The following is a 22,063-nucleotide window of genomic DNA, read 5'->3' as shown; positions in this document are numbered from 1 at the left end:
ATTCATTTTCCATTTCTATTTTCTGACCACTCTTACCATTCCTTAATGCCTCTGATACCATTTTGACTTTGAGACAGACAGACAGACACACACACACACACACACACACACACACATTTTCATTTTACAGTCTAGAAGTACAGATGTGAATTGGCTTAATACACATAACTTTCCATTTCCCTGTTTCATTTGCTTTTCCACTGTGAATACCATGAGTTTAAGGAAGATGGGTTTTATTTATTCATTTTTAATTTAAAACAGAGTTTCAGATATTGGATTCAGAAAATCAAAGTTTGGAAAGCAGATTAAATTGTGTCGGCAACACTTCCATATCTATAAATGGAGCTCAGGACTATTACTAATATTCCTTGGAATTTCTCCTATATGGCAAGATCAGAAAAATGTTTGTCTTGCCCTCTTTTCATGATCCTCTGTCCTCTGAACTTATGATTCCAGACTATTCCATGGACAGTGGCTCAGATCTCAGACTTACCCTGATTTTGGTATCTTGCCACCATTGGTACAGGCCCCTAACCACACACCTTGGCTCGCTCTGACAGCATCAGTTGGGTTCCGGTATCCTGCGGGTACTTTCCCAGCATTTTTACACTTGACATTTTCTTCCATTGTACTTTGGATTGTTTATGAATAGTTTTAGCTGCCCAAAGAGAAACACAAAATAATAGGGGTTTATTTTCATGAATGAAGGATAGGAATAGGCAATCCTCTTGGCATGAAAGCTCTACAAAGCTGTTGGAGATATGGCTCCCTTTAGTTTCTTCTCTGTTGTCCTCAGCATATCCTCATGTTTGCTGCAATTTCCAAGATGGCTGCTTCAACACTATTCATCATGTTGGCATTCCAAGAAACAGATGAGACTTACTCGGGGAGATAAAAGGTACTTCTGCTACCTAAGTCAGTCTTTTTTGAGCAAAATGCATGAAGTTCTGTCACACATCCACATACCCATTCTTGTCTGGAAGGCTGGGAAATCTTCTGGCTAGATGGTTTATGGTTACATTTCTAGGTGACAGTTCCATGGTAGCCCTGCTCCCTACACCCTGAGCAGTCTTCATTAAGGTCCTACGATCCATATGACAGATTCTACCCACGTGCTGCCTTTATCTGAAGAGTGCTGCGTTAAGTCAACTCTGTTGCTTAAAATGTTGGAAACATCAGATATATTCAGGGAAACTCCCTCTCAAAACCCTCCCTTGATGGTAAAGTATTCATCCCTCCCCTTTAAGATTATTAGACCTCCAACAAATTCCAGCCTGATCTTCCAGAAATCTGTTCTCAGTCTCAGAGTGCTAATGTCCATATAAAAGTTTACTTGTGTGGAGACATCCCTGACCTTTCTAAGTGTTTCCTTTCGGGAGGATATGTGTAATTCAACACACCCTTTATGTTCTCTTGGCATGGGCCTGGCAACATAATGGTGGGTCACACTTCATTATGAAAGGCATGTTATAAATAGCAGCAAAAAACCCAAACCCTATTAATAATTTTCTTCAAAAAATTCAATGAAGTAAAATTAAATTTAAAGTGCAGCTCTCAGGGAGGACTGCCAGTTCTGGTCAAGGCAGAATAAGAAGGACCAGATTTATCTTACAACTTGAAACAACTAATAAATAGGATCAAATATATGAATCAATGAAACTCAAAAAATTGGAATCCAGGCAAAAAAGGACAGAGACCTTGAAAAAATACAAAAAGATGAGGTAAGCTCTCTGATTGCCCTATCTTCCTCCCTAAGAAGTTTCTAGACTGCAGTGTAGGGAGGAGACATCTGATCAGTGTTTCTTTGCAATGGCTAGACCAAAAATCTCATAATTCATAGGATATTAGGTAAAGTACTGAGGAGTGTCTTGCCTCAGTAGTAGGTAATTTGACATGGGACCAATGATGTTGGATGCCCATCTGGCACATCTTAAAACTAAGACCTGAAAGGATCAAATTCTTTCCAGGTAACTTTACTATCACTACACAAAGTACAGGAAAATTAGGAATGCATAAAACACTTAGATCTTCAACAAAGTAAAACGTACAAAATCTGGCATCCAGTTACAAATTACCAGGCATGCAAAGAGACAGAAAATACTATCTATAATGAAGAGAAAAACCATCATTCAAAATTGACACAGAAATGACCCACGGCAAAATTAGCAGACAAAAATATTTAAGCAGTAATTACGAATATATTCCATGTGCTCAAGAAGCTAGAGGAAAGGTTGGACATGTTAGCAAGCAATATGTGCAATTTTTAAAATATCCAACTAGGAGGCACCTGGGTGGCTCAGTTGGTTAAGCGTCCAACTTCAGTTCAGGTTGTGATCTCATGGTTCATGAGTATGAGCCCCACATTGGGCTCTGTGCTGACAGCTAGCTCAGAGCATAGAGCCTGTTTTAGGATTCTGGGTCTCCCTCTCTCTCTGACCCTCCCATGCTTGTGCTCTCTCTCTCTTTCTCTAAAATAAATAATAAAAAAATTAGAAAAATAAATAATCCAAATAAGATTTCTAGAGAATAAAACTGCAATGTCAAAGATGAAAAACCTTCTAATGACATTAACAGTGGATATTCAGAATATCAGAAGACAAAATGAATGAAGTTTAAGAGATAGCAGCAGACACTATCTAAAATGAAAATACATAGAGGAAAAATACTAAAAATAATGAGTAAAACATCACTGAACACAGAGACAATTTAAGAGGCCAAATATATGTGTAACTGGACTCTCCAAAGTGGGAGGGAAAGGAAGAAGTCCAAATAAGCAATGTCTGAAAATTCTCCAAATATGATTAAAACTATAAACCCACAGATCAGTGCCCATTATAAGAAAATTATTTAAAACTGGTGAAAATGAGAAAATTAAAAAAAAATTTTTTTAAGTATTTATTTTGGAGAGAGAGAGAGACAGAGTACAACCAGGGGAGGGGGAGAGAGAGAGGGAGATCCGGAATCCAAAGCAGGCTCCAGGCTCTGAGCTGTCAGCACAGAGCCCGACACAGGGCTCGAACCCACAGACTGTGAGATGATGACCTGAGCCTAAGTTGGACAGTTAACCAACTGAGCCACCAGGCACCTCAACTGTGGAAAAAGAGAACATCTTAAAAGCACTTAGGGAGCAAAGAGGATACATTCAATAGAGGTGGGTAGAAACAGGGATGGCAACAGATTTCTCACTGGAAACAATACAAGTGGGAAGAGAGTGTAGCAGCATCTTTAAGTAATGCAACAAACAAGCCGTTAGTAAAGATTTATTGACCAGTGAAAATATCTTTGAATAATGAAGGTGAAGCAAAAACTTTTCAGATGCCCAAAAGTTAAAAGATTTTATAACACTCTAAGAGTTTTAAAAGAAAATCCTTCAAACAAAAGTAAAATGATACAAGATGGAAACCTGGCTTTCATGAATGAGTGGAGACTAACAAGACAGTAACTGCATGGTTAGTATTAAAACATTTTCTTATAAACTTTTAAAAACTAGGTCTACAGGGGCGCCTGGGTGGCTCAGTCAGTTAAGCATCCGGCTTTGGCTCAGGTCATGATCTTATGGTTTGTGGGTTCCAGTCCCGCGTCAGGCTCTGTGCTGACAGCTAGCTCAGAGCCTGGAGCCTGTCTTCAGGTTCTGTGTCTCCTGCTCTCTCTGACCCTCCCTCCCCTGCTCTTGCTGTCTCTGTCTCTCAAAAATAAACAAAAACATTTAAAAAAATTTTTTAAACTAGCTCTATTAAATTTTTATTCATCACATGTAGAAAGAAAATGTAGGACCACAAGAACACAAAGGCCAGGAGAAGAGAAATAAAACTATGCTGTTCTGTACTACACTGCACAAAACTATACTATACCACTCACAAAGTAGTATAATATCACTGGGAGGTAGGCTCTAACAACTTAGAGACATATATTATAAACCCTAAAGTAACCATTAACATAACACAACAAAGAATTATGCTGATAAGTGAACATCATCATCATCATCATCATCAACAACAATAACAACAAAGAAATGTTAAAGAAGAATGCCATTAAATCAAAGAAGGACAAAAGAGAGTGAAAAGGGAATAAGGAGCCAATAGAAAGAGGAAATAGTGAGATCCTAGAGAGAGTAGATGTCCATTCAGCCATATCAAGAATTATATGAAAAGTGAATTATTTAAATACCTCAACCAAGTTGCAGAATTTGTCAGATTCATCAAAAAGCAAGACCTAACTACATGCTGCTGCCAAGAACCCACTTTAATCATAAAGCCACAAATAGCTTAAAATTTTTTAATGTTTATGTATGTTGAAAGAAAGAGAGAGAGAGAATGTGGAGAGGGGAGAGAGAGAGAGAGACAGAATCCAAAGCAGGCTCCAGGCTCCCAGCTGTCAGCACAGAGCCCAATACAGGGCTCGAACTCATGAAGCATGAAATCATGACCTAAGATGAAGTCAAAGGCCTAACTGACTGAGCCACCCAGATGCCCTGAGGCACAAATAGTTTAAAAGGAAAAGACAGAAAAACAAACAAGAAACCACTAAACAAAATATATGCTAAACAATAGGAAACTGGAGTGGCTAGTTTGATAGTAGGTAAGGTAGATGTCAGAGCAAAGGATATTATAAAAGATAAAGAGTTATTTAATAATTATATAAGGGTCAGTTCCTCAAAAGAAAATAACAATCCCAAGTACATATAAATGTGAGAACAGAGCTTCAAAAATAATGAAACCCAAACTGACAAGTGCCAGAAGAAATAAACAAATCACAATTAGGGTAAAAGATTTAATCTGACTTCTCTCCAGAAGCTACAGAATAAGAAGAATCAGTAAGTATACGAAGGACTTAGAAATACTATCAACCAACTTATCAAATCAATACTTACACAGACTATTGCACTAACAACAATACATATTTTCAAATGTACATTGAGGGATATAAAACAAACCTTGAATAATTTGAAGGGACTCAGACATGCAAAGTATGATGTCTGATCTCAGTGCAATTACATTAAAAATCAGTAATCAAAAAAACATTTGTAATAGATCCTGACATTTGAGAACTAAATAAGATACTTATAATGACCCATGGGTCAAAGAAGAAATCTACAGAGGAATTAAGAATTTACTTGTATTGAATGAAAATGAAAACCTAATGTCTCAACACTTACTGAAGCAGCTAAAACAGTATTTAATGCAATTCTGTAGAATTGAGGGCTTACATCAATGAACTGAGATTCTACCTTGGGGGGGCACCTCAGTGGTTCAGTGGGTTAAACATCTAACTCTTGATTTTGGTTCAGGTCATGATCCCAGGGCCATCGGATCAAACCCCGCTTTGGGCTCCCTGTTAGCCTGCTTGGGATTCTCCCTCTTCCTCCTCCTCTGCCTCTCTACTTCTCCCCTGCTTGCAAGCTCTTTCCCTTTTACAGATGAAAGACCAAGTGACTGTCAAAGAAGCAGAAGAAAGGAAATACAAAAAGAAAAAATCAGGGAGGAACAATGAAACAGAAAACAGAAAAACAATAGAGGAAAGTCAATTAAAAAAAAAACTAGTTCCTTCAGAAGCTCAATAAAATTAATAAGCCTCTAATTAGAGTGATCAGGAAAAATGGATGTAATAAACTACTGATACAAGGGGAATAATCTGGAATCAATTAGCCTGAGTGAAAGAAGCCAGACCTGAAAGAGTGTGGACTATGTGATTTTGTTTATAAAATTTTAGAATATGCAAAATAATATGTGGTTAGAAAAACATGGATTGGGAGATATGAGTCAGTGGTAGGGCTTGCTTACATGGGCCAAGAAAAAGTTTGGGGGTTGATGGATACTGTTATTTTGATTGGTATTATGGGAGTAAACACATGCTGTATACTGAATGCCAATCACACCTCTGTGATCCTGTTACTAATCCTGATCCACTTCTCTATGCGGGGGAGACACGGAGGGCCATAGCTGGATGTCAGGAAACCATGGACAGGCCTGTGTAGCTGCTGCCACCATTCAGTCCCCAGGGTGGGATCGCCCCACATGCAGGTGAACCTTAGACCACCTGTAGGCTCTACTTATAGTCACTGATGTCAGGAAGGTGCTTACATTTCCCATTCATCCGAAAGCCCTTTTTCACCACCGTGAAAACTGTTACTAGTCAGCTTCATCTCATTTTCTCTTTCTCTCTCTCTCTCTCTCATTTTTATTGACATGTTTCCACCAATTCCCCTTCTAGCTGGTCATTTAACCTTGTCCCACTTTGTCTTAGTTATGGAGGGGAATTTATTAGTATCTGCTAATTCATTAGTATCTGCTCTTTTATCTGCTGTTTCCCTGACCCCTTTTTCTTCTACTTCTCTCTGGTCCTTTTCTTGCCCTAAATCTCTCCTTCCCTTTTTTCCACATAATTTCCCTATGTAGCCTATTATTTATTTTAAGTTGACTATGACTTCTAGTTTTATTTCTAGGCCTTCCATAAACTTTCCTCAAAAATAATATTTGAAAACATGGATTTTTAATTCCCTGTATGTTCTTGTCTGTATTTTTTCACATTAGTGCTCTACCTAAATCTATGCCAAGAAATGATCCTTTTTTTATTTTAAGCTATTGAAACATCTCATCTCTGCTTAAAAAATATACTTCTAATCATGTAAATGCTTCATGCATATCTACTTGTGAAACAGAGAAAAGTATGCCATAACCAGGTGTCTCTGTTTTTGGTGAAATATGCTGTGTTTTTGGACAGATGGTCTATTTGAGAATCTCCCTGACACAGTCATTTGATATTTAAATTATAAGTTACATTATACCAAGCATCCTCCATATTTGTTGACATATAGAATTGCAGTTTGTCATTGTTCATCTCTAAACTCTTATTATCTAGTTATATCTATCTATCTATCTATCTATCTATCTATCTATCTATCTATATCTATCTATCTAGTTATATTGTGATTCAGTACAGATGACTCATCAAATTAACTACCACACATATCATTCATTTTTGCTTTGTGTATGAATCACTGCAAAAATGAATGCCTCCATGAGTTATTGCCAGAAATTTTGTCACTAATATTTTCAAAAAGCAAGTCCAACATAAATATTTGCTGCTTAGCCTTTAAGTTGATCCTAGTGAAACATCAGTTTGGACTGGTCTTAAGTCTGTTCACTACTTTCTTTCCTTACATGTTATTTATCTTCACTTCTTTAAAATCAAAGATCATTAAATGAGCCAGTTACACAAACCATAAATCTTGAATATTTCCTTAAACCATAGGCCCAAACAAATTGTTTGAACAGATCCTTAGACACTTACTTCTGTCCTGGCAACTAGGGATATTTTCCATGATGTTTAAGAATGGTGATATCTGCAAATACTACTTTTTCCTGAAATTGAGATACTATGGTCACATAATATTTCTTCAGAAATGAGGACGTTAATACTTATCTCTGAAAAAATAAAACCAATTTCAGGAAGAAGAGATATACTCTGTAAATCTCAGTGGCAACTCTAAGTCAGGTACATTTGAATATGTCTGAAAGAAAAAAATGGAAAAAGAGATACTTTCTAGCCACTATATATTAGAAAGAGATTGCAGATCTAGAAATCAATTAAAATTCACAGTGTCTAACTGCAGACAATATCCCCAAGATTCATCAGACACTAATTGGGTTGCCTCCGTAGAAGATGAATGTGGTGGTTCATTCGATCTCTGCAGGGATGGAAGATGCTAAGATACTTCTGGAAAACCAGAGCTACAATGATCAATAACTCCAGGCAGCAACATTTTTGGTCTTTGATAACTAAGAAACATTGGCATAGTGAAGATTCAGAGAGGGGCAGATGTACAAGTATGACAGCAAAGCACTTAATTTGCAATCATGTCTTTTAGTGTAGAAACCTCCAAGCTGTGGGGGATGCTGATATGTTGTTGAGATAAGTGTCCTTTCCGCTTCCTGTGTGAATTTGAGCAAGTCTTTTAAAATTAATACTGCTGTCTACAAAATGGTGTGTGTGTGTGTGTGTGTGTTTGGATGTCTTTCAATCAGATTACAGGAAACTCTGACAAAATGAAAACTACTTGAACTCTTGGTAGAATGGAGAAGTTCAAGAGGGTGTTAGTGGCTTAGGTACTATCCTTTGGAACTTTCCTCAGAGAACACATTCATTTATTTAAAACAAAAATGAAAACAGCAATGACAACAACAAAAACACTCACTGAATTGCCTACAATGTGCCTGACACTGAAGACACAGCTATAAACATTACTTTCTTGATGGATTTCACATGCTCTTTCTTGGTTGCCCTTGCTCTAGGGTGTGGACTTGCAGATATGAAGACCTGGAACTGTCTTCCTCATTTCTGCCATCCTTTTTTCTAGCATGGTATAATACACTGAACATGTTTATGAAAGACTCTTAAATGAACAAGAGTGAGAGCAATGAAGCAGACCCACTTTCTCTACTTGTCTTGACTCCTAAAAATGTCAAATGAATGTGTTTCCTTTTGCCCTTACCTACTTCCACTATTCCATTTTCTGTTAGGCTCCCTGAACACAGGCATATGTATATATGTTGTAGGTTTGTCTGTTGCTTTAAGAAGTGGGAACAAAGATTCCCCCGCCCTTCCCCATAGTTGTTGTGTAGCCCCTTAACTCTCAGTGACTCTTATTTCCCTAGCTACCAATAGCAATTTGGTCTTTCCATGGGTTTTAATATATTTTTTCCATCTCCTTGGGGCACTATGAGAATTACCATCTTTTATGCTGGATTCTGCAAAAGACACCTTCAAGGTCCAAAGAGGAATGATGCTGTACATAATACAGGTAATCTCGTAACAATGCATCATAGGCATATTGCAAGGAATAATTGAATGCTATCTGTAAAATATAGTGAGTGCCTCAGAAGACAGGCACAACTACAATTTTCTTCTGTGTAACTAAGCTGCTGGTTCATAAACAAAGAGAGCATATCTCCTTTATATGTCCTTTTTTTATTTGCAAGTATTTTGTCTTTTGTCTTAAAAATATATGCAATAAGAATGAACATAGAAAAACTTTTATTTAAATGATAGTTAAATTTCATTGTCAGCTGTATACAGAAAGTACACCCATGTACTTTAATCTCCTTTCTGTTCCTGAATTACTGCAGACATTTCAGGACAGGGACAGGTCTTTATGAACTTGAAGAACCTTTGGTGTGAAGCCAAAGATGGAGATGGTGACCTTTAGGGTCTCTTCCCATATTTTTTTGATTCTGATTCCCACCAGTTCTGCTTGGAAGTAGAAACGATGCATTTTTTTTGCATTTATTTACACCTAGTCATAAGCATAACATCAGGCAAATGGTAGACCTTCATAAACATTTGTTGAATGAATGTCTTACAAAATATATTTGGTAATAGATACATAACACTATTCAGATCCAGAAATTCCAACACTTAACATTAGAGATGGCACTTATCTGCAGAAAAGACAACCAAGAAGTTGACATCATTAGGAGATTCTCTTGGAAAAGCAGTAAAAAACTGTCAGACTATGTCATATGGACCAGCTCTGAACAGATGCTGTGCTGAGGATCTGGGAAGGACCCCATGCATTACATTCTAAAATTGACTGTGTGAAAGTGTATGTATTTCTGGCTGTCAAGTGGAAATGGGTTTGCATGGTTGGTCCTGCTGCTGTGTTTGGGTGAACCCAAATGGAAGGTTTTGGAGTCATCAGGATGCACAAGGTTGAAGGCTATGGCAAGCCTGCTAAAACCCCCATTGACAGTGACTTAGACAAGAGTGCCATTTTAAAATCTTCTACAAATGTTGCGGCACCTTGGAGGCAGATAGAAGTATACATCATTATGTTCTGAGATCCTTAGAGAAGAAAATGTCTGCAGTTCATTACACCTAAATTTAGGGCCTACAGGATGAAATATGTTTTAGTCTTCTGAGTACAAAATATAAGAAAGAAAAAACAACAGCAAGCAAGAGGGTGGGTACATCTCACAGTTGAGAGTCTGTGCTTCCTATTATACTCCTCTTTTCTAAATTTTATTTATGTCTAAAGGTGTGTAAGGAAAATCACCACTAAAAATTGCCATGGGAAGAAAGATTTATCTTGAGAATATTTGTAAGATTCCAAAAGGACTTGGTTTTTAGAAAATCTAAAATAAACTACTCAAAACTTAGGGCAAAACACGGATGACAAAATATTTAGAATACGATAAAGAATAATATCTGCTTGAAGAATTTTTTTTCTTTTTTTCTTTTTTAAGAAGGGATAAGTTCAGATATCCCTGGAGAAAGACTGAACTAGAATCACCATATATTCCTGGATTCCACTGTGAAAAATTCTAAATCAGAAAATCTGGATTTTGTATGCTTTTTAGTAGAAATTTTCCAATATAAACAGCTGCCGTGCCCATGGAATGTCAGCTAATATCCTGTGAGAAACTTCTCAGGTGTAGAAAACCATACTTGGCTTAAATACTACATGCAGCTTGACCCATGCCTACTCCCATCTGGATCATTGCCTTGGTTAGAGGTGTGAATAAATAGAATGTATGCTGGTCACAGCCAATTTGTGTGCTTCAATTCAGCTTATTATTTCTGGTCCATTTCATAAACCCTGGCCTCCATTTTAACTAATTTCTCTCTCTTTCTCTCAGATCCTCCAATTGTGAAGATAGAGTATTCTGAATATTTTATTTTAAAGTAGCCACATCAAGTGATAATTTTAGAGTAAATCTTAAGTGTGAGATTATTTTTCCTTTGTTAGACAGCATGTAGATACCTTACTTTGTTGATTATGTCAGAATGATCTAAAACAAACACAATTAGGAATCATAAACATATGCATTCCATGACTGTCAAGTATTTTAACACAGTGATATAAACTTAATCAGATAAATGATTCTAATTAATAAGGACAGATGTATCAAAATGTCACTTTTTGATGCTAGGTAAATGAGAGCAGGCTAAGTGATATTCGATGACTCTAGCTGATCTTTAATATTGAAAGAGAAGGATGACTTCAGCCACTGGTTTGTCTTCAGCACACTTCAGAAGAGTTCCTGTATATCAGCGGAGGCTACAGTATAATATTGCTGCTTAAAACCTATGCAAGCACCGAGAAGCTAAAGAGAATCATTTGTTTTCCTAATAGCTCCCTTTCAGCAGTCCGTGGCCTTACCAAGAAATGCCCTGTTAGCAAAGCTGTCATTCCATGATGATCTCTGGAAGAGAGAACCATGATAGAGCACAGACCTCGGCATTTGTTGCAGAATAGCATTTTCCCCTTTATTTTCGAAAGAATTCATAATTTGTATTCCGTTTTCTGTTGGCTATAATGGACTGAGGTTTGATTCAAGGTAAAAACTCATCCAAGTAGGGAATTATACACTGGAGAAATATTTACAAGATGCACTGTAATCTTTCCAGCTAGAGTACATTAGATTTTCTTCTCATATCCAGGCACTTGAAATTGATACACTGAATATTTTCTCTTCCCCAGGTCACCGTATAAGAATAATATCATTTAGTTTACAAATTATACCTTGGGAGTCAAACTTTATGTGGTGTAAAACTAAAGATGGGTTGAAACTGGGCAATTTACAGACCAAACATCCTCAATGCCCTGGGGCCTGCAGGAGTAATGAGAAGGGTATGGTTAAATAGCAGTCCCCTGCTTGAAAGTCTTCCACGGCTTCCCATCATCTTGGACTTAATTCAAATCCTCACCATGTCCTACAAGGCCTTACTGGATTCCAGCCTAAACTCTCTCTCAGACTTCATCCTGCACCAGGCTTCCTTTTTATTACTTTCCGGGCATACTTGCCTTCTTAATGTCCTTCACACACATCAACCTCGTCCCTCCCTCTTTGCTCTCCCTCTTTCTCTTGCTGAAATATCTTTGCATGAAGTATTCACTTGGTTTGGTTCTTTTTATTAGGTAGCCATCAGCTTAAATGTCTTCTCCATCAGGAGGCTGTATGACTACCTACTCCAAAGTAGTTTCCAAGACACTCAATTCCCTTGCCGAGTTTTTAAAAAAATAAAATAAAAATTATAACTAATTTTACTTTGTTGATTGTTTTTTGCTTCCTTACTAGAATGTAAGCTCCATGAGATCAGGTTTCCTTCTGTTTCACTGCTGTACCTAAGGCAATACCTGGTGATAATTGGCACTTACTCTTCCTTTGAACGTAGCAATGACTGAATAAATTACATGGAATTTCAACCGAAGGGCAAAATAAAGCAAATAATAGCCAGGCCTAATTTTCTTTCTCTGGCTCCCTGTCTTTCTCTTAATGCACTCATCGCTTTAATTTCACATTTACATTTCATGAAAGGCAATATCAAAGAGTAGTTTCAATTTTCTTCACACCAAGCTTAAGATGGAGAGACGTGTGTTTTGTTGTTGCTGTCATTGTCGTTTTCCTATCTCCACAGAGCCAACACTCAGGGACTTGAGTCTATCTGCAGCAAGGATTGATTAAGTTTCTAAAAGTTTGGCATTTAACCGGAGCTTCCACGTTGGTTCTATAAATCTCTTGACCTAGAGAAGTCTTTCAAATTTCTCACGGACACTTCTGGACTATTGCGATGTCAAAGAGATGAAATAAATATGAGTTATCCAAGGATCCTGATGCAATATGGTGCCAAAGGGAGTTGATGCCATTGTGTTTTTGTTCTTATTTTTCCTGGTTTCTTTGACATTCAAACTTTTTCAAATTCTTCCAGTTTATATGGTTGCTCAAACTGGTAACTAATGACTATCTATGATAGTTCATTAGGGGGGAAATAAAGCAATAAAAATAATTCAAGATGCTGATGAAAAAGATCTTTCAATACACTGGGATATGCTATTTTCTACCCTTTAGTTTTCTCTCTGGCCATACTTGGCTATTGCTTCAATGTTATATTTATAGTTAGGACATTTTATTCTACTTTTGAAGAAAACTGGGGCATTTGTGTATAGTTAAAACACAGACACAGACACACACAGACACACACAGACACAGACACACACACATACACACACACACACACACACATAGCCTAAGCACATCAGTCTCACCTGACAAATTTTCCTATATCTGTCATAGTCACTTGTGATTAACCCTTAACAGACTTCTTGAACCTTTACCCTATAACTGCCTTCTCTATAACTAATGTCTGTCTGACTCTGGCTTATAAATCCCATACAAGTCAGTATTTCATGTATGCAGACCTGGAAAAAAGAGCTGTGGTTCTTCATGCAGCAGAAAGTTTCACCAGTATGAGTTGATGCATAATAACTGGGGATTCTAGGACACAGGAACTCAGGATATAATTTTCCTGGAAGTAATGAAATATCTGAGATGTAGATGTAGATGTGGATGTGCTGAGAGGAGGATGTTGTCTGAAATGCATACATTTTGTTTAAAACTTAGGGAAAGATAATACAGAGCTGGGATTTGAGTGAAATAGGTTATAACCAAAGTTCTAATATTCCAGGACTTTGCAAAAATTACTTAATTCCTACTTAATCACCTTTTAAATGTAAAATAAGGTATTGACCAAAAATGTTGCTAAGAATATTTTCTTAATCCAAGATTTCTATTATGGTATAACTACCTGCATTAGATGTATTTTCTATACATGTTTCAGAATGTGTTGTATACTGGGACTTTTGGTAGAAGGAGAGATTTTACATACGAAAACATATTTTGAAGACTTTATCTCCATCTACATGGTGGACCAAATAGTCTTAAAAAGTTTGAATAGAAATTCTAACAAATGCTAGATAAACTATTTAAAAAATAAGTAAATAAATAAAACTCATTCCAAATTCATTGAATACTATGGTTGAGTTTGGGGGAAAAAGTGAGGAAATTTTCCATGGCAGAATACAATGCAGAAACACAAAGCCAGAGAATTAAATTAGCGCAGAAGCTGTTTGCTAGCCAAACAATTACAATCAGAGAACTTAAGTTGCTGTGTACTAAGAACACCCTGAGACACCTGGAAGAGACAATTCAGATGATCTTTAGGGGAAAAAAAAACACACAACAAGCTCAACATAGGCCTCAAATTATTTTTACAAGTGAAGTTCCAGTAAACATATTCACTATTAAAAAAATCCTCAAAATGCAAGAAAATAAGGTTTATAATTTAGAAACATCCATAGCAACAATCATCAGGACAGAAACTGCAAATGTGGATTTTGGAATTACCAGCTGAGGAAAACAGACTATGAAATAAGTCAACGTACACTTACAGACTGAAAGCATGGGATAAATAATGTAAGAGCAAGAGATTAGATAATTTTAAAAAAAGCACTAGGCAGATCTGAAGCAAGTAAATCAACAAATATAACATCTAGGATAAAACAAAACTTACTGGACAAGTTAAATAATTAATCAGGAATACCTGAACACAGTATTAGTGAATTAGAAGAGATTTTAAAATAACACAATAAGAGTGCATGTAGAGAAATGAATAGAACATGTACAAGAGAGGAGAAGACATGAATGAAAAGACCTGATACGCATTTAGTCAGAGATCTACGAAGAAAAGGAATATGGAAAGCATTGGAGATAACAATATTTGGAGAGAGAGTTGCTGATCAGTGATACCTGGCCTCAACTCCATAATTTACAATGAATTCCAAATAGTATAAAGAGGTAACTTCACACAGGTATTTCAGACATATACTCAAGAATGAGAAAATATCTTAATATTAGTCAAACACCAATTTCCTGCAAAGTAAAGGCAATTACATAGATACTTCACTCCTAAACAGCAACACTGGAAGTTAGAAGAGAGCATAAAGATGTCTTCCAAGTGCTGAGACAGAATAACTATTCCATCTAAAATTACATACGACATGAAACTTTGCTTCTGTTTGTGAGATAGAAGCAAATAATAAGCAAATAATAATAAATAAGCCAAGAAATAAACTAGTTTACCCCTGTGGACTCTTGCTAATGCTACTTCTAAATGATGTGTTTCATGAATATGATCCATAGTGTGTAATATTAGATGAAAGACTAATAGTTTTTTAAAATTCTATAATCTCATTGGTAAATTAGCTAGTGGCATGAAATAATAACTATGTCTAATATGTGAGGTTTCAAATTACAAGACTGAATTAAAATATAGCAAGATGATAAAGTAATCCAAAATGATATAAATTGGAATTTAATTGTTTTAAGATCTTGATGTATTCCTGGAGGAGGGTAAAACTGATTACCAACAACACATATTTCAAATGTGTGTTAATACTAAACAGAATGTATAGTGTTTCACATCCACTAAAGAACTAATCTAGTGAGTACCTTCTAAATTATTGGAGAAACAAAAAAAAGAAGATTGAGAAAATAATTAAGCTATTAGACGAAAGTAAAAAATAAAACAAAAAAGAAAAAAAAGAAAAATGTGGAAATAAGATGGTAAGAATAAATCCAAACATTCAAGGAAACACAATAAATGTAAAAACACTAAACATTCTAGTTGAAAGACAAAGTTTTACTGACTGTTTTAAAACACCATCCTGTTTATTAAAGATTACAGTATTGGCTGTTAATACATTGCAGCCATTTCTAAAATAGGATACAAAAAAATCTGTAAGTACAAAACCAGAAAAATATTTCCTGGATAAATATCCCCCAAGAAAATGTTACTGTAAGAAAATTAATATAAGCCTAAAGAAACAAAACAGTGAAAATTATCCCTATGGAGAAAGACAGTTACCTTATAAAGTTGAATTCACTATGCAGATACAATAATCCCAAACTTGAATCAATAATGACATTGCTCCAGAATATAGAAAACAGAAATAGAAGGAATTACAAGTAAACATGTTTAAATTCATACCATAATGGGATATTTTAAAACATTCTCTTTGTAATTAATAGGTTGAGGTACAAAAAAAATCAGTAAATCCAAGTATTTAAAAAAATGTGATTCAGCACTCTTCACAGAACTAGAACAAACAATTCTGAAATTTGTATGGAACCAGAGAAGACCCTGAATAGTCAAAGGAATGTTGGAAATGACCAAAGTTGGAGGCATCACAATTCCAGACTTCAGGCTGTAAGCATCAGGCTTACAGGCTAAAAGCTGTAAGTATCAAGACAGTATGATACTGGCACAAAGACAGACACACATATCAATGGAACAGAACAGAGAACACAGAAATGGAGCCACAAATGTATGGCCAACTAAACTTCAACAAAGTAGGAAGGAATGAATGACCAATGGAAAAAAGTCTCTTCAGCAAATAGTGTCAGGAAAACTGGACAGTGACAAAGAGCCTAAATGTCCATCATCTGATTAGTGGATCAAGAAGATGTGGTATATATATATATATATATATATATATGTATATATATATATACACACACACAATGGCAATGAGAAAGAAGGAAATATGGCCATTTGTAGCAAAGTGGATGGACCTCGAGGGTGTCATGCTAAGTGAAATGAGTCAGGCAGAGAAGGACAGATACCATATGTTTGCACTCATAGGTCTAACAGAACAGGAGAAACCTAATGGAGGACCAGGGGGAGGGGAAGAAGGAGAGTTGGGAAGAGAAAGGGATGCAAAACTTGAGAGACTATTGAATACTGAAAACTAACTGAGGGTTGAAGGGTTAAGGGGGAGGGAAGAAAAGAGGTGGTGGTGATGGAGGAGGGCACATGTGGGGAAGAGCACTGGGTGTTGTATGGAAACCAATTTGACAGTAAACTATTAAAAAATAAATAAAATCCATTTCTGGAAATAAAATTTGAAGTTCTTTTGTGAAAAAAAAATTAATAAAAACCTGAAAAAAAAAGAGAAGAATGAACCTGGAACAGCTTCTTACACCATACAAAAAAATAAATTCAAAATGGATGAAAGACCTAAATGTAATGCAGGAAACCATCAAAAGCCTAGGAAAAAACAGGCAACAACCTCTGTGACTTTGGTCGCAGCAACTTCTTACTGAACACATCTCTGGAGGCAAGGGAAATACATGCAAAAATGAACTGTTGGGATTTCATCAAGATAAAAAGCTTCTGAACAGTGAAGAAAAATATCAACAAAATGAAAAGTCAACTGAAGGGAATAGGAGAAGATATTTGCAAATGACATACTAGATAAAGGGTAAGCATCCAAAATCTATAAAAAACTTATCAAACTCAACGTGCAAAAAATAAATAATCCAGTGAAGAAATGGGCAAAAGTCATGAATAGACACTTTTCCAAGAAGACATCCAGATGGCCAACTGACACATGAAAAGATGCTCCACATCACTCATCATCTGGGAATACAAATCAAAACCACAATGAGATACCACCTCACACTTGTAAGAATGGCTAAAATGAACAACTCTGGAAACAACAGGTGTAGGTGAGAATGCAGAGAAAGGGGAATGCTTTTATACTGCTGGTGGAAATGAAAACTGGCACAGCCACTCTGGAAAACAGTATGGAGGGTCCTCAAAAAATTAAAAATAGAACTACCCTATACCCTGCAATTGCACTATTAGGTATTTATCCAAAGGATACAAACATGCTGATTTGAAGGGGCACATGCACCCTGATGTTTATATTTATAGCATCACTATTCACAATAGTCAAATTAAGGAAAGAGCCCAAATGTCCACTGATGCATGAATGGATAGAGAAGATGTCATGTATATATGTGTGTATATATATATATATATATATATACACACATACATACATATATATTATATATAATGGAATATAATGGAATATTAATGAAAAAGAATGAATCATGCCATTTGCAACAATGTAGATGGAACTAGAGTGTATTATGCTAAGTGAATAAGTCAGGGAAATATAAATATATGATTTCATTTATATGTGAAATTTAAGAAACAAAAGAGATGAACATAAGGAAAGGTGAGGAAAAATAATATAAAAATAGAGAGGGAGGAAACCATAAAAGATTAAATACAGAGAACAAACTGAGGGTTGCTGGATAGGTCGATGGGCTACATGGGTAATCAGCATTAAAGAGGGCACTTGCTGAGATGAACACTGATATATCACTGAATTCTACTCCTGTAACTATTATTACACTATATGTTAACTAGCTTTGACTTAAATAAAATTAAATATAAGAAATAAAATAAAAATAAATGGAACAATTGAAAAAATGTGATTCGACAGACATATATAGAAATTAAATATAACAACTGGAGAAGTGTTGAGTATTTATGAAAACTGATCATTTTGGGGCTATACATCACATCCCAACAAATTTTAAATATTTGGTCAAATATATACTATGTTCTCCGAGTAAAATGCAGTTAAATTGGAAATCAATATGGGAAAAAATGTATCTACTCACTTGAAAAGTAACAATAAAACATGCATACTTCCAAATTACTTGAGGTTCAGAGACAAAACCATAATAGGAAATGAATGCTTACATGTTTTATCAAACTTATGACATACAGTTCAAGAAGAACGTAGAGAGAGTTTAGTTTAGGCTGTCGAGGTGAGGAAAGAAGGTAGGTCAAATGAAGAAGATACGTGTCCAAAGTAAAAGTCAGAGAGTAAATAATCAAATTCATCCAAAGACAATGGACTTAAATATTATGGTAGAAAAATAAATTAGCAAAGTTAAAAACAAACTTATTATATAAAAGTTGGCTTTCTGAAGCAATATTAACATAATTGACAAAATGCTGGTAAGATTTTTTTTAAATAAAAAACTGAAGATTCAAATGGAAAATATGAAAATAAAAATGGGAACACATAAATGCAGATATACTAGAGTAAGCAAATAATAAGAAACAAAATGTTTACAATAGTGAGTGTGAAAATTTGTTCAACACAGAAATTTTAAGGAAAGCAAAAGTGCTTTACTGTGTTTTACTTAAACTGCTTCTGAAAATTTCCATGGAAATGAAGTATTTTACTTAGATAGGATCACTCCCCTCAAACTTCCTTCTTTTGAAAAACTGAGGTCTTTATTCCTATCTCCTTGTTCACCTTCGAGAGGATTTGCAGGAAGTGGTCAGGAGCACACTCTATGTCATTTGTTTTGGGGTGACTCACCAAATGACCCTTTTGCCAGACATCAATGTGACATCACAGGAACTGAATTATCATTACAAAAGCAACTTCTGGGAGTTAGTAAATCTATGAAAATGTAAATATCCAATGAAAATGTCCTTGGCATGCAGATTTTCTGTGAATGAAGGATCCTAAACTAGTGAAGAACTAAAAGAAGCCTGAAGTGGCAGAAGAAAATGGTGAGAGGTAAACACGCACGTGCAGTGTGAAGTGGAGCCTGGGAAGGAGAAGGGCTGAAATAAAGAAGAGAGGAACACAAGGTGCCTAAGTCAGCATCTGAGCACATCTGGCGCCTCAGTTTTAGGGGGAGAGGGAAAAGAAAGTGAGACAGAGACATAAACAGAGAGAATAGCAGAGAAAGACATGTGCCTTCCAAATTTCGTCCAGAGACAGATATGATGCTGCATGTTTTACTGGAAGAAGAATCAGACTAGAAAGTCTAACGATCTGAATGTTTCCTACTCGCTATCTGCATAAGACATTTGGTCTGTCCATAAAACAAACCTGTTGTTCATATAGGAATCCCCAAGATTCCTTCCTGTTCTTCCATTCTGTTTTTAGGCCTGGTTGAGGTCGCTTGCCTTGCCACACAAAACACTTCTGAATTCCAGTTATCTGTCTTCTAACACAAAGCCTGTTCATTCCCAGGTATCTGTGTCCATTATTCACTGTTTTGGAAGTTACACAATCTTCTCTCCTTAAACTAGGGAGCTAAGGAATGTCAACTCATCGTTATTTCTAGTGCTCTGCTGCCTTTTTGAGTTATTAGTTAGCATTTCTGTGTTATCATAAGCACTTTAAAGTCAACAATTAATCCTCAAAACAGCTCTTCCAGGGGGGCCCTCAAAAGATTTTGTAAATACTAATGAAATTCATTGCATGCCTCCTTAGGAAAGTATGCAAATGATTTCCCTGTTGCATGACTATGATTCTATATCAAGTTTCAATTTCATAAATAGAGAACAGTCAGAAGCACATGTACTAATTAAGCTGCTGTTCCTTAGGTTTATTTTGATGTGTAATTGTTTATTAACCCCAATAAGATGCTTTGCCAGGATAAGAACTGCCAACCTTATAAAATTTGTTGACGGAGGCTTAGACCTGGATGAGAAAAGTAAGAGCAGACTAGAATTGACAGTTAATTGTGAAATACAAGCACAGGATCACTCACTTTTAGGCACTAATGGAGGAAACACATTAAGTAGAATTCAGTAGAACAAAGAGGTGCCTCACCTGATGGTAACAGAAACACATGGCCAGCAGATGAATTGTTAGCTGAAACTCCATCTTTTACATGAATGGATGTTACCTGAACATAGATCCAAGCAATTGTTTGCATGTTAGCTCATTTCTTACAGCGACTTGTCAACATACTACCACCACACTGTTTTTATAGGCCTCCGACAAAGACAGGCAAAATTACAAACTATTTCTCATTAAAGGTATTTTCCGTGAATGGATATTTATTTATTTAGATTAAAATATTTGTTTAGTGTTTATTTATTTTTGAGAGAGAGAGAGAGAGAGAAGAGAGAGAGAGAGTTCGTGAGCAGGGAGGGGCAGAGAGAGGGAGACACAGAATCTGAAGCAGGGTCCAGGCTCTGAGTCATCAGTACAGAAGCCCCATGCAGGGCTCAAACTCATGAACTGCAAGATCATGACCTGAGCCAAAGTTGGATACTTAACTGGCTGAGCTACTCAGGTGCCCCTTATTTAGAGTTTTTTAGAAGTAATCTCTACATCCAATGGGTGGAACCCAAACTTACAACCCTGAGATCAAGAGTCGCATTTTCTACCCATTGAGTCAACCAGGTGCCCCTCTGTGAATGGACTTTTAAAATCTGATTTTACTCTGTCCCTCAACCATATGTTTTTCTCTGAGAGGACCCTATAGAGCTGGAGAAATCGTTGGATAGCGTGCTGTGGAGAACCCATGGGGCAGAAAATTAAAAAAAGGAACAAAGACAAATTGCATCCGCTTCTCAGTTTTTTCCTCCTGCTCTGTTAACATTGCTGTTGTTTAGAGTAGGGCACTTAGTTGGGCATGGCCTTCACCTTGAATCTATTTTTTAACCTGTGTTATTGAAGAAAGTAAGAGCAGCTCCCGAAAGGACACAGGTCTGAACCAAACTGACTCCATGACAGGCTTTAAGTTTCCCTCTGACCTTAAAGGCCTAAGTTTCAGTTTCCCCGAAACTATCAGGCAAGTTACACATTGCCCAAGGCAGGAGAGACCACCTCTGCAACACCCAGTCAGAAAAGGCCAGTAACCACCTCCACATTCCTAAGGGTGAGGCCTGTAGATAGAAACTATAGATAGGACCTTGTGGCCTAATGTTAAAGTTAACCCATTAGCTGCCAAACAAGACCCTGGACACACTCTGTAATTGGTTGATTTTAAAGGTACTCTAGATGTTATGATTGGGTCCCGCCAAAAGTAACGAACACTCTAAACAATGTGTATGGTTAAAGTTGTTGCCAATACTGGGATACGATAATGATTGGATCACTGTACCTATGTCACAATTTCTTGTAACTTCCCCTTCCCAAACCCCATGAAAACCCTGCTCAGCCTTTGTTCAGGGCTCACAGCACGAATCCACTGCACTGGTGAAGTCTGTGAGCCCGAGCCTGAAATAAAGCCCTTTGCATGCATGCCTTGGTCTTCCTGGTGGTCTCTGGTCGTTGAAGATACTGTGATCGGGGCATAACACCCCCTCATGGGAGCTTCACCCATGGTCTTCATCCATTTGGGCTCCCATAACAATACCATAGACTGAGTGGCTGATAAACAGAAATTTATTTCTTAGTTCTGGAGACTGGAAGTCCAAGATCTAGGTACGAGTAGGTTCGGTGCCTAATGAGAGCCCCTCCATCACAGAAGGTCTTGTTACTGTAACTTCACATGGGAAAAGGCATGCGGAGCTCTGTGAGGTCTGTGAGGTCTCTCTTAAGGCTCCACCCCCATGACCTAATTACTTCCAAAGGTCTCACCTCCAAATACTATCACATTTCATA

At 36.6% G+C, this 22,063-nt stretch overlaps 1 long non-coding RNA gene across 1 annotated transcript; it reads left to right on the top strand.

Moving 5' to 3' along the window:
* Positions 1 to 830: 830 nt before the first annotated feature.
* LOC115277593 lies at positions 831 to 12,619 on the top strand. Its single transcript, XR_003902430.1, has 3 exons — positions 831 to 898; positions 8,724 to 8,800; positions 12,418 to 12,619. It is a non-coding gene; the product is annotated as an uncharacterized LOC115277593 (long non-coding RNA).
* The last annotated feature ends 9,444 nt before the right edge of the window (positions 12,620 to 22,063 follow it).

The sequence above is a fragment of the Suricata suricatta genome, chromosome 14 (genome assembly GCF_006229205.1).
Source record: "Suricata suricatta isolate VVHF042 chromosome 14, meerkat_22Aug2017_6uvM2_HiC, whole genome shotgun sequence".
Lineage (NCBI taxonomy): Eukaryota > Metazoa > Chordata > Mammalia > Carnivora > Herpestidae > Suricata > Suricata suricatta.
Note: the sequence above shows the minus strand (reverse complement) of the source record. Positions and strands in the feature narration are given on the sequence as shown.